We start from the raw sequence: 11,722 nt of genomic DNA on the forward strand, positions 1-11,722 counted from the left end.
CGGGACTAACGGTGGTTAGTGTATCTAATTTTAACGAAGCGTAGTCGTTAAACAGAACGGGTTAAATTAAGCGGTGATGCATTACGCTGCCAGTGCATTTCGATTAGATTAAGCCGCGTCTCTATGACGTTCCGCAGAACGCGGTTTGGTTACAAACAATGCATCGGGGAGCAGTAGAGTGCTAATGTTTCCCCATGTTACGTGACACCGTGTCCACTCACGAGTTCTAGTAAACATTTAAATATTATGCTATTAGTTATACTATAGTTTTTGATAATTAAAAGGTACAATGCGGTAGCGTCGCGTTAACCGATCAGAATCTTCGTTAACTGGCCGTTGCTATACTCAGTGTACTTAATTAAGATATTCTATCTACCATCTCTAAACCGAATGAAACCAAAGTTTAACGATTTCTTTATTCCATCTTCGTTTTTCTAATATTCCAACATATCTTGAAAAACGAGAAAATGTTAGCATACGTGTATTAACTAAGACAATTAGCACTTGCTAATTTCTCCAGCGAGTCTCAGAGCAATCTGACGCAATAATTTACTAACTGGTAATATTAATCCAATAAATTACGCGTGATCGTGAGAGAAACTGGGATAATCGAATAGTTCGTAACTTGTAAAATTTCATTGGCCCGTAAATTTTCCACACATCTAACTGATAAATTAAAAATCTTATACGAAGTATAGAATTTGGAACTTCCTTGATTCTTACTTTTCGTATTCTTCGTGACAGAATCTACGCGAAATCATACTTTAAAGATATATAACGCGAAAAGTGTATCAAAAATCATTCACTAAACATTCGAAGGTTTTTCGACGTCAGGACGTCGGTTTGTACGACTGGGGGATCGGTTCGTATAGGGCACGTACATAATGTTGGATTTAGTGTCCGCGTTAAGGCTGTCCGAGTTCGAGGCTCGAGCTCGGAGCCGGCGAGATACCGACCGTGTATCGTGATTTGTGGACGTCAATACGGGGGTTACGCGTGACGTATCTCACCGATCATAATTACATCCTGTTACTGGAGATTCTGGCTCCTTGCTCGTCTACCTCCACGCACACTGTCTCCTCCATCGCCATAGACGTCCTTCGAGGGCCTCCTGATTTACCGACTTCCTCTCGACTATCGTCTAATGACTCAATCGCTTGTTCCGCTCTGTTGAATCGTTGTATGAACACTCGTAAAAAAAGATCATCGACCAACAACCGCAAGAATAATTATTTTTCAAGTAGTTCAACTTCCTTTATTTCTTTCTCTTCCAAGGGTTAAGAAAAGATCACAAGCCAATCATTGGAAGAACACTTGCCAGAAAGAAGTAATTTCCAGCTGCCATAACTACTTTTACCCTCGCATAAGCAAAAACTACGAAAATACCACAAACTAATACCCGCAACAGTATCCTACAGCTATCCAACTACCTTCAGCTACACTAACGATCACTTCCTTCCTAAAAGTTGCAATTTGGTATCACAAACTGATGCTTGTAGGATCTGTTGCCTCGAAATTTGCAAACGGAAGCTATTAACAATCTCTATCCTATCGTTGTCAGAAATTACAGTTTCGTGTCACAAACTAATGCTGCCAAAATCACTTCGATCTCCAATTACCCTTCTCTTTGTCCAAGTATTAAAAGCAACCAGTAACCATTGACCTCAAACATATGGCACTACCAATATCCCTAACATTCTTCAGTCTGGAAATCCGTTGGAAAAAAGACACATAAAAATATCGAAACGTGGAAAGCGAGTATCGGCAGTAATCTGGAATGGCAGTCGGTCGTCACGGGTGGCCAGTAATTCGAGTCCGTCCAATTCACCACGATAATTGCATTTCGCGATATGCCGAATCAGTGGATACGTGTCCGGCTAGCCGTAAGGCATCCACGGAGCATCCGAATCCTGTCGATCCTCTCTCCGTTAACCCGGTGCCAGTCGAAGCTACCTCCTGGCGGTCAGCCTTCGATTCGCGCTTCCATCCGGCTTCGACTCTCCCTTCCCGATAATGCTGCGCCATCCCTTCGTGCATAACCTTGCGTGTACATGTGCGAGTACATGCAGGAACGTTTCACCTATTAGTCGCTGTGGAACGGCAGCTCGCCATCACGCGACTCCACCGGCGGGCTAACATCAAAGCCAAAGGCATAGTTGCACTCTGGGGACGGCCTATAACGCGGCGAAGCTGGTTTACCCGGTTGCAGTTCTCTCCCTGAACTCTCTGCTGCCTGCAGGCGGACGACGATACCAACGAGAGGAAGCTGCCTCTACTGCACCGTTGCAATTTCACCCTGAATCTCCTGCCACGAATTTCCCAATCGGAATTTACCAGAATTTCCACCCTTAATGACGCCACCTGCTCCATAGCGTACGTCTTACGTCACGTGAGGATCTCGAGGATCGTTCGTGACGGCCGGGTCTCGGGGATGGTTCGAGCTATGAACAAGGATTTACGTTTCGGTGGTATCAGGTGTCTTGGTGTTCGTATTATGGGAGTACAAGTTTCCATGAGTTTTCTTTAATTGTTCATAGATAGGATATTCGCGAAATGTTGATATTTCTATGCATGGAATTGGAAGAGTAGAACTTTGTGGCAGAAATCTGTTTCGCCTGTCGAATACCGCAGCGAATAGTTTGGATATTTTATATATTTGTATTTGAATATTTCTGCAATACTTATCATCCGTGCAACTATACATCTTTAAATTTGTCTATGTAGCTACTGTACATCAAGTTTAAAGCTTAATTGCACGAAGACTCACAATTTATTTATAAGTTATAGCATCGCAATGCGTAATGTTAGATAAGCTGGCTTTGCGATGCTTCGTGTTGGATTTAATTTACAAAGTGATTTTACTAAATAACTTTATCTTCAATGTGAATAAATCTGTGTTTTCTACGACTGTTTCTTGGTAACTGAATTGTCCATTCTACGCATCATTCGCATTAGGCTCGTAGACCAGACAGAACGCTCATGTTTTTAATGGGTCGTTCTTGAACTCTGACGATATATCGATGTATTTTCACGCGGACTTGCAAACCACATTACCGGGTATATAATTTGCGTCTCTGCGTTCACGCAATCACCGTCATATTTATATTTCATGTTTCACGATTTTACGTTGCAAACACGTAATTGTTACTGTGTCACTTCAAAGCACAGGAAGTTACAAGGGGTAAACCGAAAGAGGGTAACAGATCGGGTTTGCTTTTCGAGAGGCGGGATTTTGTTCAGCGTCACTGGAGTCGAAATTTTACGATCGACATTTTACACTGTAACCTTCTTACCCCACTTTTTTGTTACGTCAAACGGAGATATTAAATGACGGTCGGGCCAGTAAACGTTGGTGAAGGCAGCGCTATTAGTATAAATACGGTTATAATGCAGAAGTTAGGGTTGCAAAGGGTATAAACAGCCAGTAAATCAACAACTTTAACCTTTGTGCTGAAGGGACTCGAATAGAACTCGAAACCAGAACGAAAGTTTAGTACCTGATCCATCTACCGACACAAAACACCAAACTTTCCTTAGTCAATTTCAACGTGACTCCTACTCGAAGTTGAAATGGATAAAACCAAGAAACTAAACGAATCGTGGAAAATGTAAACTTTGTTCTTCTATTTTAATACGTGTGTATCACCGATTCCGCTACTATGACTTCCATTCGCATAACTGTTATTCGCTCGAATACTCTTTAAACGAATTCTCAGTTTGGCAGTATGCGTTTATACCTGTCCCTGTATTCTCTCCGATAAATCACGAAATTAACTTGCAAGGAAATATATTCATCCCTGGAGAATGAGAAACCAGAAACGAAACAGTCCATCCGCGAAAGAATCATCTTTGCCCCTCGACCTCGTGACCTCAAACCGAACAACAAGAAAAAAAGGGAAAGAAAGAGAAGAACGAAAGACGAAGGCAGCGCAGGTTCGAAAAGCCGATCGTCTTCGCCGGTGCGAGTCTTTCACAAGGATCGCCGAATTAATCTGCCATTAATATCCGCTCGGGCACGAAAGAGCAAGCCGGTCGAGTGTGTAAAGCTTCTCTAAACAAGCGGTCGCGTAACAAATGGCAGTCGGTTCTCATTCACGTCCAGCTCGGCCGCTTTAATGCCGCGGCCATGTATGCATACGGCCGGAAGGTGATTAATGCCGAACAGGAGGGTCAAGATCCTTCACGATTAATCAAATTAAGGGGTGGAAGCGCGAGATAAAACTCGCGCCCGTGGAAAAGTCCAGTTAGACGCGTTAACCATCGCCGTCTCTGTCTGTCAGCGAGGTCTCGTCCCGGTTGCTCGACCGTTGAAAGCGGACAATGAAAAATGACGAGCATGACTTATCTGTATCGAGGACTCGCGAGACGAACCACCGGCCTTGAAGGGAGGCGTGACCGACGACGGGGGTTCGTTTCGTCGTCGGTAAGCTGACCGGCCCGAAATATACAGGGTTCGTGTTGAGTAATGACTGCTCGAATTTCGCGACGTTTAAACGGTGCTTGAGAGTTTCGTCAGGGCCATTGGGCGAGAAGAGAGGCTAGCTGATGTCTGGAGGATTAATGTGCCTTCGGGCTCAATTGTTTCCTGATGAATGCTAAACAGATAGGCATTGGCCGTTATAGGAAATAGGGCGAAGTTGGGTTTTAATCAAACGAATTTATTAGGCGATTTGAGGAGGAAGATTTTTAGTTTTTTGTATTCTTCGTTTGATTCTGACATAAAAGTATTTCGAACGAAAGACATATCTGTTACGGAAGATTTAGAATTTGTGCGATTGTAAGCGTTTATCGCGAAACCCTTGATAAATTGTATTTTTACATTAAGTTACTAGCGTGATAAAGGAATTAGCTCTGGTCTCGCGAATTCCTTTGTAATCACCGATCACATACATGGCACGAGAATCTTCTAGACGTTATCTCGACGAAATTTTTCGCACGTCAGGACAGAAACAATAATTTAATTAACCGAGCCATAGTTTGAACGTGTACGTGCTTATGGCGTGTAATACGTACCATGAATATAACTCGTGTTTCTCACATTTTGATCTTGAAATTCGTCCGGCGAATCTTACGAGGTATTAGGAAGCAAGGGGTGACCAGAGACCGATTGTATTCCGAACGTAGACGACAGCCATGGGAACGATTTACAATAAGAACAAGAAGAACATTTTTCTGAAGGAGTAACGAGAATCGAACAACTCGAACGTCAGAAATCAGTACGTGCCGAAGCTCGAAAGACCGATCTCGTTATACACGAATCTCGCAGTTCCATCAACTCGGATGACATTCCAGACAAGTCGTTGAATCGTTTCAGCAGGCAGAAATGTCGGAAGAAGTCCAGCACAGCGAGGACAGCATGTAAATGAGTAATTGTCCCGCGAGATTAGCGACGCTGATGTCCGTTGAGAGGGTCTCGTCATCTCGTTCTAAAAGAATGAAATAAAAGGAGAAAAACGGCGAGCCATGACTTATCTGTATCGAGGACTGTGCAGCACGTTCTCTCGAGCGACGAGAGGCGTGACAATCGTAATCCCGATTCGTTCGAGGTACTTGAATGGGAAACGAAACTGGACACTGGTCAGCGAAAGGTTGCAGGGTGCACGAATGAAGATCCTTCGTGCAACGTGGCCACCATTGAAGGTCTAGCCAACGGTGATCGAAGATTAATGGCGGCTCCCGACCGTCCCACGACGATTTGTTATGTCCAATATCTCGCTATTAAGGACGGCTTCGCTGCTGAATATCCTGTTTCTTCGGCGAGATTCGCAACGATTTATTATTAAATGCACGTGTTTTAAAAGATGAGTTTCGTGCAGAAATATCTTGTTCGATAATAATACTATTGATCTTCGATTGGCACTTGAACGTATATTGTGTTGTATATCGCGCGTTATAGGTATTAGGATATTTACTAATTATGTTTACTGGGAAAACGTCAAATTTTGCTTTATTTAGCTTTTAAGATTACAGCGTTACGTGTTCTGGTAAATGAAACATCCGAAGATCGAAATGCATACACTTGCAAAGGATCACGCAACCACTGTAATTATATACTGCGATAATATGTTTATAATAAGATGTCTAGGAAATAAAAATCGTGAAACGTATTGAATCGGTACTTACATACTTACAGTCGATAATGTACGTACTATATGTAAATGATAATAATCAAAGTAATACGATGAGGTACGCGTTAATCATATTTCCATCTCAATAAAAGTTGAAATTAATTTCACCAAAATTACCTGGATATTAGAAAATTGTAAAAGCAGAGAACTTGAAATTTGTCATTTTTATGGGTCTGATGGTTTCTCCTGTTTACTATATAATTTAAAGCAATTACATCTCAACCGCCTTTCAACTCGGAAAGCATTACACGCAACATTACACGGCAATAACCATCGTAAGCGAAAGATCTAATCTCCTCGAATTTACGTTGCTTTTAATTCAATATCCTTCCTTATAAACACACGCTAGAAATACATCAACCCTGAACAGTGGAACGTATCATCCTGCGCAGATTCACGGACCACCCTTTTCGTTTTGACGCGAAGCTCACGCGGTTTAAGAGAGTGAAAAGACTGGCCAGCCACGATGATCCCTCGTCGCTCTGCGAGATCAGGTTCCTCGACTACGATCGGTTCTCGTAACGAGTTCATATCTTGCGCATCGTCTGCCTCGAACAGAGGCAAAGCCCGTTCCCAAAACAGGCAACGAATCACGATGTTTCGCGATTCTTTCGAAACTGCACACCTGACGATCCACAAGGGGAAGAAGGGTCTTTGACGATTCAAATACGCGATCATCGAGCCTAGATATATCGCAGAATGTTCTGACCAACGAAACGAGTCGCAGCAGAGTTTGAGCGTAATAGAGATGTCGAGTGCAAAGAGCGAACACGATCATCGACCGATGAAAAAAGGATCGGGACGCGCTCTGATTTTAGGGGAATTTTTAAGCTGTTTCTAAATGGTCACAGCAAATTATAGTATGCTATACGAAAATATCATAAAGCTTTGTGATCGTTGGACTGTGTATTCTTATGCGTTTATGGGAAAATCGAAGATGCACGGAATACACGTGATACGCAAAGATATACAGGGTGGGAAGGGGGTGATTCTACGCGAAAAAAGAAGTCGAAAATATAGAATAAAAATATTTCGTTTGAGGCTTTGTTTTCGAGAAAATCGACTTCTTTTTTCGCGTAGAATCACCCCCTTCCCACCCTGTATATCTTTGCGTATCACGTGTATTCCGTGCATCTTCGATTTTCCCATAAACGCATAAGAATACACAGTCCAACGATCACAAAGCTTTATGATATTTTCGTATAGCATACTATAATTTGCTGTGACCATTTAGAAACAGCTTAAAAATTCCCCTAAAATCAGAGCGCGTCCCGATCCTTTTTTCATCGGTCGATGATCGTGTTCGCTCTTTGCACTCGACATCTCTATTACGCTCAAACTCTGCTGCGACTCGTTTCGTTGGTCAGAACATTCTGCGATATATCTAGGCTCGATGATCGCGTATTTGAATCGTCAAAGACCCTTCTTCCCCTTGTGGATCGTCAGGTGTGCAGTTTCGAAAGAATCGCGAAACATCGTGATTCGTTGCCTGTTTTGGGAACGGGCTTTGCCTCTGTTCGAGGCAGACGATGCGCAAGATATGAACTCGTTACGAGAACCGATCGTAGTCGAGGAACCTGATCTCGCAGAGCGACGAGGGATCATCGTGGCTGGCCAGTCTTTTCACTCTCTTAAACCGCGTGAGCTTCGCGTCAAAACGAAAAGGGTGGTCCGTGAATCTGCGCAGGATGATACGTTCCACTGTTCAGGGTTGATGTATTTCTAGCGTGTGTTTATAAGGAAGGATATTGAAGACCACCCTGTATAAAACTGTGGTTAGTTCAAAGTACAGTACCGTTTATAATATTTAACACGTGCAACAATTTTCCATGTGGGTTGCATTTTTCAAATTATTTCCATCGAAGTATGAATTTACAGAAATTTAGCGTTCTTTTTCGTAAATGGCTAATCATCGATTTTTCACCGGTGGCTTTCGCGTGTAAGACAGCGGATTCGATGTAACGTTCGCGTATCAGTTAAAACCCTATTAGTCGAGATAAGGGAAACGAAATTAAGTAGAACGATAGAAAATTCGTAATACGTTCGATGGAGAGGACGTTTTCCGCAACGAAGAGGGTGACGGTGGTGACATAGAGGGAGAACGCGGAAGCGTAGTGAAATAAAGAGATGCGGAGATACAGAGGGGTAAAGAGGGGTAAAGCGGGGAGGAGTATTCGCAAACACGCGAATTTCAAAAGACACTCGACTACGCGATGTCCCCGGCATAAGCGACGGGGACCTTTGACGACGTATGCAAATACAGATCGAGCATGATAAATTGCTCTTGTCAAGACACCCGGTATTTCGCACGAGCCCATAGAAACCCGTTTCCATAGGGAACGGATTCCGCATATAATTTCGTCGGCGACGGTTGAGGCTCGCAGCAACGATTCTCTTCTCTTTCCTCGTGTTCTTGTTCCGGCCGCGCTGTCTCTCGGTTTCCGGTGGAAACTTTCGCGAGATCCGTCTCGCCCGATCGAAACGCCCTTCCTCTTCGTCCCTTTACGACGCTCCCCTTTCCTAGGCCGGCGTTATCGTCGACGCCGAATTTTGATGGAAATGTCGCGACACGTGCACCTAAATGTAGTTTCATAGCAATATCATGGTAGCTGATCGAATATTGCTGTAAACGAAGAAAACCACTCGCGTTTGGGAATTTATTAAATTTTTATTAAATTTATTAAATTTATTAATTTAATTCTTTTTGGTTGAGATAGAGGTAACTGGTTTATTAGACACGTGGTTATTTTTACTGCAACGCTGCAACAGAAGAACGAAGGAACTTAATCTTAGAAGATCTGAAATTCAGATTGTAATATGAATATGCAGCATATTATCATTATGAAGAAATATGCCAAATATTATAGCTTTTCTTGCGTGAATCGTTCCTTTTAAACGAAAGAAAGAATCTTTGCTATATATCTGTTTTGCGTATAGCTTTAGTTTCGAAAGACAAAAGAATGAACAAATTATTGAAAGGACATAATCTCGAGATAAGGAATTGTAAACGAACCATATTGGGATCCGCATGAAATCTTCGACATCATAGTACGAGTTGTAAATGTCAACTATATGAATCGATCATTCCCACCGTTGAAAAGAATGAATTGCTTATAAATTAGAGAATTCGAAAATATACTTAAAATATCTATTGTGTGTACGTTGAAGAATCAACGCAAATATATTTCCACGATAACGTCAGAAATAATATCAGATCAACATAATGCTTATCGAACGATTCAAGTTTCTCTTCATCCCCTTTCCACGTGTTCCTTTTTCTTTCCGTATAACACAAAGCTTCCACAGTCCCAACGTCCCTTCAGAGTCGTTAGAATCGCGCAAGACTTATCTCAGAGACTTGTATATATACCTACTGGGAAACTAGTTCGACTCTCGTCAGAGAGACGAGAGACCATTGGACGGAAGATTTATGTCGCGTTTAACACGGCTGCGCCTTTTGTCGAGGCAGTGGCAACATCACGCCTTCACGACTCCGACAGGGGTTACATCTATCTCGCTGTCATATCGCGTTAATGCAGCATCTCCACCGGTCGCGAGGTTGCTCCACGATTTCGTGGCTAAATCGTCTCATTAACGGGTTTCGTGGGGGGTCCCAGCTCATTTGCATCACACTCGCCCTTTGGAACCGGTCCAGCGACACCGTATTAACCCACTGAGACTGTTTTTACGACTGACTATTTGTTTGTCGTCTGGTGAAAGATGCTGCCTGTCAGCCTGGGAATGATCTTTGTTCTCTGTTACCTGATCCAATACATTTCTTGTAACGATTTCACAAATTTTCAGACGTTTTGCAATCTTAAGGTTTGTAGGAATTGTCGTGTACTTGATATTTCTTTAACGATCTTGTCGAGAGTCAGAGGTTTTAAGTTTTAGAAATCTGGGAGTTTTATATTATATTAGGTTGTCTGAAAAGTTTCTTTCGTTTTATGACGAAATAATAGACGCACAATGTTCTTTTGTTTTATATTATTTCGTCGAATTACGTACGATCCATTTTGTTTTGTCGAGATAAACGCTGTGACATTTCACAGACTTGGTTTCACGTATGTACAAAGATGCACTGTTGTAAAAGACGGAAGAAAGACACTTTCCGGACAACTTAATATTACGAGTTTCGTTATTGCTCCGGTTTCAGTTACTGTGAGGTGTTCTGTAAGAAATTTGGTACAAAGCGTTTGGAATATAAATTTGTCGGAGATGGAAGGACACCGGACCTTCCCCTGGAACTCCGGAAAAATCCGTAAAATCGTAATTAAAGTTTACAGTTGTAATTAAACAATTTGCCGTCATTCTGCCCAATTGTACTTGTTTGCGATTTGTGATAATAAACTTGGACTCAAGGTGACCTCATTAAAGGAACTACCCATAGAGGTATCGGACAGTAAAACGGTTCCTTAGGACAATGAATACCTGATGTTGAGGCACGTACACAGCACAAGTCTGATTAGTCCGAGGCCCCGCTATAAAACCTGGGTTTTTCGGCAATTAAGATGTGTGCAAACGGACAGGCAGCTTTTGTCTCAAATCGACCAATCGACAGCGACGTCGATCCGAGGATCTTGTACTTGGACACCCCACCATAGTTGGCCTCGGTAGCGTCATTGGGACGAAAATTTATTCTTTTTCGAGATTTCATCGGCGAAGGGAGTAGTACACGTTTGAGTTAGAGCAAGTATACCTACCCTCCCGTTGACCGTGGATTCGCTATCGAACCTAAGACCATTATCACTAGTGTCGCGAGTGTCTAATGTTGATTGTCGAATCGGTAGTGTTCATACTCGTTGTATCAGGCCGTATCTTCGTTATAACACAACGCTGGCCAACTCCAAGAGAGATCTATCAAACGCCCGCAACCCTGTTCCTGACTCTTCTCCGACAAATTTATTCTTAGAATAACAAGCGTCGCAGGTGGAAAATATTCTACAGAAATTTATTTATTTCCAATATTTATCCTAACAGAATATCTTTCCCTTTCGCAATGAGATATCTGTTTATACTTTCCTTGGAATATTTCTTTGAGTTTCTTTTAAAATATTTTCTTTCGTAGAAGTTTCTGCAAAATTTAAAAGAAAGAACTTCTATTCATTTTCGAAAATATTCGTCTGATATAAATTTGCTTTGAATATACCTGATCCATGTGATTATTTCTAACATTTAATATATGCATTTATTCATCTGGTATATCTTGTGCTCCTCTCTACCATACGATTCAATTACCATTTTCCACGAGCTTCTTCCTCCATTTCGAGACCTACGTGCACTTAATCGCGGCGAAACGCGTTTCCGATACGGCCAGCGCTCAGTTCCCCTTAATTTCAACGAAGGCAGACGTGATGCACTGATTTTCCCGACTCTCCAATTTAATCAGTGACCGTCGACGGTCCGTGAGGGCCGATGCAACGAAACCGGATCTCGAACTTCTGATGGAAATGCAAATGTCATCCGTCCGTCTGTCCAATCTGAAATTAGGCTTTCGTGGTCAGGAAATTTTCGTTTCTGGAAATCCACGTTGTCTCTTCGCGCAACACGACGACGAGGATTAAACTCGAATCAATTTTCAGTTTCATAGGTTC

At 42.3% G+C, this 11,722-nt stretch overlaps 1 long non-coding RNA gene across 1 annotated transcript in view; it reads right to left on the reverse strand.

Annotated features, from left to right (window-relative positions):
* The window catches only part of LOC117151556, a 16,314-nt gene extending 5,721 nt beyond the window's left edge, over nt 1-10,593 (reverse strand). Inside the window, exons 1-2 of the long non-coding RNA XR_004461578.1 lie at nt 10,581-10,593; nt 1,526-1,530 (exon numbers count right to left, since the gene is read on the reverse strand). This is a non-coding gene — a long non-coding RNA (uncharacterized LOC117151556). The remainder of the gene's footprint in view (nt 1-1,525; nt 1,531-10,580) is intronic.
* Nucleotides 10,594-11,722: the final 1,129 nt, after the last annotated feature.

This window comes from Bombus impatiens, unplaced genomic scaffold, assembly GCF_000188095.3.
Source record: "Bombus impatiens unplaced genomic scaffold, BIMP_2.2 scf_0279, whole genome shotgun sequence".
Taxonomy (NCBI): domain Eukaryota; kingdom Metazoa; phylum Arthropoda; class Insecta; order Hymenoptera; family Apidae; genus Bombus; species Bombus impatiens.